The sequence below is a fragment of the Octodon degus genome, unplaced genomic scaffold, assembly GCF_000260255.1.
Source record: "Octodon degus isolate 3935 unplaced genomic scaffold, OctDeg1.0 scaffold00441, whole genome shotgun sequence".
Classification (NCBI taxonomy): Eukaryota; Metazoa; Chordata; class Mammalia; order Rodentia; family Octodontidae; genus Octodon; species Octodon degus.
Window position 1 is genome coordinate 336,571 of NW_004525017.1, and position 6,503 is coordinate 343,073.

Below are 6,503 nucleotides of genomic sequence, written 5' to 3' on the forward strand. Positions count from 1 at the left end.
TCTCTCTCTCTCTCTCTCTCTCTCTCTCTCTCTCTCTCTCTCTCTCTCTCATAGTGTACATAATGAGAGATAATAAAACATGGCTAATATTCCAGTCACATATTTCCAAACTAGGAACAGAAAATATTCTGTACTGTGGAGCCCAAAACTTTGCAGTTTGTAAACCTGTAAAACTGGTTTTTAAAAGCAACTCAGAGGGGCCGGGGAGATGGCTCAGTGGAATAAGGGCTTCCCTGGCAAGCGCAAGGGCCTGAGTTCAATCCCCGGTTACGGAAAAAAAATAAAATAAAATAAAAGCATAAAAAAAACTCAGAACAAAACAACAAAAAGAAGTTATAAAAAAAATTGAAAAGAGGGGTCTGGGAAGACAGCTCTGTAGAATAAGTGCTTGCCTGGCAAGCTCAGGGTCTTGAGTTCAATCCCCAGTATCACCAAAAAAAATAAAAAAAGAAAAGAAAAAATATTTTAAAATTTTAAGCATTAACCCCTCCTTTCAGTAAACCGGCAGAAATGTTTAAACCCTAAATATGGTATGTTTCTTGAAGTTATGTAATTTAATTTAATAAAATACTATGTCAATTAAGTCTTAGGAAGTGCAAATCATTTGGGTTGCATCTTAAGAATCTTAAGGCTTTAACAACAGTAGAACAGAAAAAATATAGGCAATGTAAATGCCAATATTATGTGTTGAATTTAAGGAAGAAAATTAGTATTCATTTATTTCAATCTCTTAAATATATGTAGCATAAGAATTTTTCAAGTGTTTGTAAATAGGATCACAAGTCCGCATCTTGTACAGCAATTAACCACTCAGAAGAATATATGCAGTGTATTATTTGTTGAAACTGTAAAAAATAAATGTGTGTCTTATTTAAAAAAATAAAAGAATTTTTCAAGTTGATAACATTATCTTCTATAATCAGCATATCATTTCTTATACTGTCCATAAAAATAAAAATGTATTATTTATTTTCATGAAGCTAATAAAATGTTTTTTGCATATATTTTTTGACATTATGGTCTATTATCAAAATGAAAACACTAGTTTGATTTATTATAAGTGCATACATTATTTATAATATGACTAAATATTTACTTTCACTTGAAAATGTGTAGCATGCACTTGCCCAACTCATGATTTTATTTTCAAAATAGGTTATATAAAATCATGTTTTGATGAAGTAAACACAGTAACAATTTCTATGAAATCCAATTGTTGGTTACCAATCATAAAGAGAAAATGATACAGATAGATAAATACATATAGAGGTTTTTATCTGTATGGCAAATTGCAGAATATAATACTTATTTTTAGTTTGAAATATACTAAATTTAAATGTAATACATAAATAATATAAGTATCTGATTGATGAGGTCTTAGTCTACTTATTTTGTAAGTATATTTCTTCCGCTACATGCAAACTCAAGAACTTGAGCTTTCAGGCAGGCACTTGTGGCACTGAGCTATATCCCTGGCCCAAAGGATACATTTTAAGTAGCCCATTTTTATTCTTCCTGACTATGTACTTAATTACCAAAAACAGTAAATTTAGCAATTTTCTGACACTCCTTGTTTTAAAATGTGATTTTTCTTATAAAATGGAAATTACTGAAAACCCTCCAAAATAAGTCCTTTTAAGTAAATAATAATCTGACAACTAATAGCTTAAGACCTAATTGCTAGAGACTACAGGCAGATTCAAAATTTGGACTATACCTTATGTCGCAGTCTTGTAAGAGGTGGAGAGAACTTAAGGCCATGTGCTGCTTCTTTCATTGGCCTTCCTTCTGATTCCAAAAGAATGAATCCAAGAACCAAAATGGCTGACAAACTCTGAAACATCTTTATTGATTTTTACCTGTCAAATTAAAATGACAAGTAATCAGAGAAAATACATCATATATTGAAGAAATACATTAAAATACAATCATATATGAATCTCTATAGAGCTAATTAAAATTTTGCTGCTACTTGCCAGCTGAATATTTGATAGGTAATTATCTCCAAATAAGGATTAACTCTTTTATCAAAGCAATTACTATTTATTTTTATTCAGACAGACTTAAAAAAAACACAAATTAAGAAATACAGTCTTTGTAACAATGTACTAAGGAAAAATAAATGAAAGACAGATCATAAGAAAAGGGAAAATATGTTAAACTATGATCAATTTTGGAGGTATAACTATATAATTAATATGTTTATAAATCTCCATTTCCTCTTTCAATGCTCAATTTACTCATGTTTGTTGAGTAAATTTCAGAATAACTGTATCTATCAGAATTTACTGTTTAAGATTTATAGGAGTTTAGCAGTCTTGTGGTAGATACATAATAAGTAAATTGGGTAAAACAGATATGCAGATGGATTAAAAATTGTTTTTAATGAATTTTAATAGCATTTAAGGGATTTTTTAGAATATTGCTATATATGTCTTTTAAAGCACTAAAAATTCTTTATTTTCCACTGAGGTCTTAAAAGGATATTATTATTATTATCATTAGCTCATATTTATTATATATCATGTTTACCTAGGTTGATGTTATTAAGTTCCTCCCGTGCACACATGTTTTAATTATTCTTACTTTCCTTTCTCTCCCCTGTTCCTTCACTGTTCTGGATCCCTTCCCATTTGCACAAAGGCCAGCCCCTTGTTTCCTTCTATTCAGCCATTATTATTCTTTTTATATTTTGCCTTACTCAAATGAGATGCTACACAGTATTTAAGCTTGTTTGTCGGACTTATTTCACTCAGCATCATATTTTCCAGGTGCAACCATGTTCTTAAAAAAATCTCAAATGTATCATCCTTAATAGAAAATTTGGTTCTATTATATATAGGTAATACTTTCTTTGTCTAATCATATGTTGGTAGATATACAGATTGCTTACAGGATTGTAGCCATTATGAATTTTGCTGCTATAAACATTCATAAGTACATATGGCTGCAATATATCATTAGCTCCTTAGGAAGGATACCTACAAGGTGAATAGCTGGGTCATATGCAATTTCTACTTTTAATTCTTTTGAGAACTCTCCAAACTATATTGAACTAAACTGAATACAGCTTTCAATTATTTGTTTACTGTTTCTACTTCTTCACTTCAGAAATGTCTATTCTATTTTTTTAAAGTTTTAAAAAATCCTTTATGTATTTTTTGGTACAGGGTCTCACCACAGCTCAGACTTATAGTGATCCTTCCTGTCTCAGCCACCCCAGCACTGGAATTACAGGAAAAACATCCTTTATGGTGACTGGATCAGTGGAGGGCCAGCACAGCATATCACACTGGGGACAGAACCCAAGCTATTGCACTTGCCAGGCAGGCATTTAGATTGCCCAGCTATCTCCCCAGTCTTCTGTCCTTTTTTGAATTGAGTCTTAAAATTTGGGGATCTGATTTTTTAAGTTCTTTATATACTCCAGATATCAATCTTTTGTCTAAAGAATAACTAGGAAAAATTGTTGCCTTTATGTAGGTTCTTTACTCTGTTATTTCCTTTGCTGTGCAATAGCTTTTTAATATGATGTGACCCCAGTTGTTGATTCTTTGTAATACTGCCTGTGTGATAGGGGATGAATCATGATGTATAATCTTTTGATGATTTGTTGTACTTTGTTTACCTTTATCTTCTTGAAGATTTTTGCATCTGTGTTCATTAAAGAGATAAATATTAACTCTTCCTTTCAATAAGACATTAGAAAAAATAGAAAATAAAATAAAAAGTGTGAAAGCTAGTCAGTGCTTTTGGAAGAATACTCAGAAGAGAAAAACCTGGGTTGAATAGGACTTATAATCCTAGCTGTTTGAGGAGTCTCCACACTGATTTCCATAGCAGTTGTACCAGCCTATACTCCCACCAACAGTGAAGGGTGCATTCTCCCCCACAGCCTCTCCAGCATTTGTTATTGATTTCTTTATGATAGCCTTTTTTATGAGATGAGATTATATTTCAGTGCTCTTATATGGATTTCTCCAATGACAAGCCTGTGGAACATCCCTTCATGTATTTATTTGCCATTTGTATTTCTTCTTTGAGAAGTGTGTACTCATCTCAGATGCCCATTTTTGGATTGTGTCTTTGAATTTTGGGGACGAGATTTTAGTCCTTTATATATTCTTTATATATTTTAGTCCTTTGTCTGAACAACTGTTGGTTAAGATTTTCTCCCAATTTGCAGGTTGTCTTTTCACTTTGTTGGTGACTTCTGACATGTAGAAACTTCTCATTAAACAGATACCAGTTGTTGATTCTTTGAAGTATTTCCTGTGCAGTTTGGCCTTTGTTCATAAACTCTCTGTCGATCCCTGTATCCTCAAGATTTTCACTTACTGTCTCTTCCAGGACATTTAGCATTTCTGTTTTAATGTTTAGATCTTTAATCCATTTTGACTGTAGTTTAGTGCATGATGATAGACCTGAATCTAATTTTAGTTTTCAGCATGTGGAAAGCAAGCTTTTCCATCATTATTTATTAAAGAAGCTATCTTTCTTCAACTGAACATGTTTGGCCATTTTGTCAAACATAAGGTGGCTAAGTGTGTAGTTGTGTCTGCATATTCTAATCTGTTCCAATGATCTTTAGATCTGTTTGGATTTTCTTTACAGTACCATACTGATTTTATCACAGTTACTATATAGTATAATTTCAAGTTGGGGATTGTAATGTAATGCCCCCTGCCTTGTCTTTGTTGGCCAGGATTGCCTTTGCTATTCTAGGTCTTTTCTCATTCCAAATGAATTTTAAGAATGCTTTCTCCAGACCTGTGATTTATGCAGATGGTATCCTGATAGGGATTGCATTAAATCTGTATAACAATTTTGGGAATAAAGCTATTTTGACAATGTTGGTTCTTCCTATCCAGGTGCAAAAAATAACTTTTCATTTTTTGAAATCCTCTTCAATCTCTTTTTTCAGAATATTATAGCTTTCATTGTATAGATCTTTTAATTCCTTTGTTAGGTTAATTCTAAGTATTTTATTTTTTTGGATGCTATTGTCAAGGGTGTTGTTTCTCTAATTTCTTTCTCCATGAGTTTGTTGTTTGTGTAGAGGAATGCTATTGATTTTGGGGTGTTGACTTTGTATCCTGCTATGACACTGAATTTATTAATTCTAGGAGTTTCTAGCTTGAAAATTTTGGGTCCTGTCATTTATAAAAATGACAGCTTAACTTCTTCCTTTCCAATCATAATTTCTTTTATCTCTCTCCTGTCTAATGGCTCCGGCTAATGTTTCCAGAACTATATTGAATAGGAGGGGTAATAGTGAGTATCCTTGTCTTGTACCTAATTTTAGAGTAAAAGTTTACATTTCTATATTTAGAATAATGTGACTTTGTTTTGTCATAGATAGCTTTTATCAGATTCAGGTATACATTAACCACTAAGAAGAATGTATGCAGTGTGTTAATTATTGAAACTGTCCTACCAATTTGATTTGAAACTGTCTCATTGCTATTTATCAATAAAATTATGGCAAAAAAAAACCACACATTCCAATTTTTTGTAGGGTTTTTATCATGAATGAATGTTGGACTTTGTCAAAAGCTTTTGCTGCATCTATTGAAATGATCATGTAGTTTTTGTTTTGGGCTCTGTTGATGTGGTGTATTACATTTATAGATTTGTGTACATTGAACCACCCCTGCATTCCTTGTATGAATCCCACCTTAACATGGTGTATAATCTTCCTGATGATTTGGTGCATTCTATTTGCTAGTATTTTATTGAGGATTTTTGCGTATATTTTCATGAGAGAGAATGGCCTATATTTTTCTTTTTTGGTTGAACCTTTCTCTGGTTTTGGTATTAGTGTGACACCTGCCTTAAGAAATGAATAGGGAGAATAGCTTCCTTTTCAATTTCATTGAACTGTTTGAGGAGTAATGGGATCAAATCTTCTCCAAATTTCTTGTAGAACTCAGATGTAAATATATCAGGACCTGGGGTTCCCTCTGTAGGTAAGTTTTTAATTACATTTTTAATTTCATTTACTGATGTTGGTTTATACAGAATTTTCATATCTTCTTGATTCAGTTTTGGTAATTCATATATATCTAGGAATCTGTCCATTTTTTCAGTGTTTTTCATCTTGTGAGATTAAAGATTGTCAAAGTAGGTATTCTTGGCAGACTAAAGCGCCTGCTTTGGCAGAGCACAGTGGCTGGGGTTAGATCTCCTGCATGCCATGATGGCCCCACTCCCGGGGCGTGCTGAGATGGCAATTGAGACTGGGCATGGTGGTGCGTGCCTGTAATCCCAGCACTTGGGAGGCTAAAAATGGAAGAAGAATGACTTCAAGTTCAATCTACATAGTGAGACCCTGTAGACCCTATATTAAATACATTTTTTTAAAGTAGATATTGATGATCTTCTGAATTTCAACAGGATTTATAGTAACTTTAGCCTTTTCATTCCTTGTTGTTTGAATTTGAGTCTTTTCTTCTTTTGGTGAGGTGGGCTAGGGGTTTATCAATTTTATTTGTTTTAAAAAA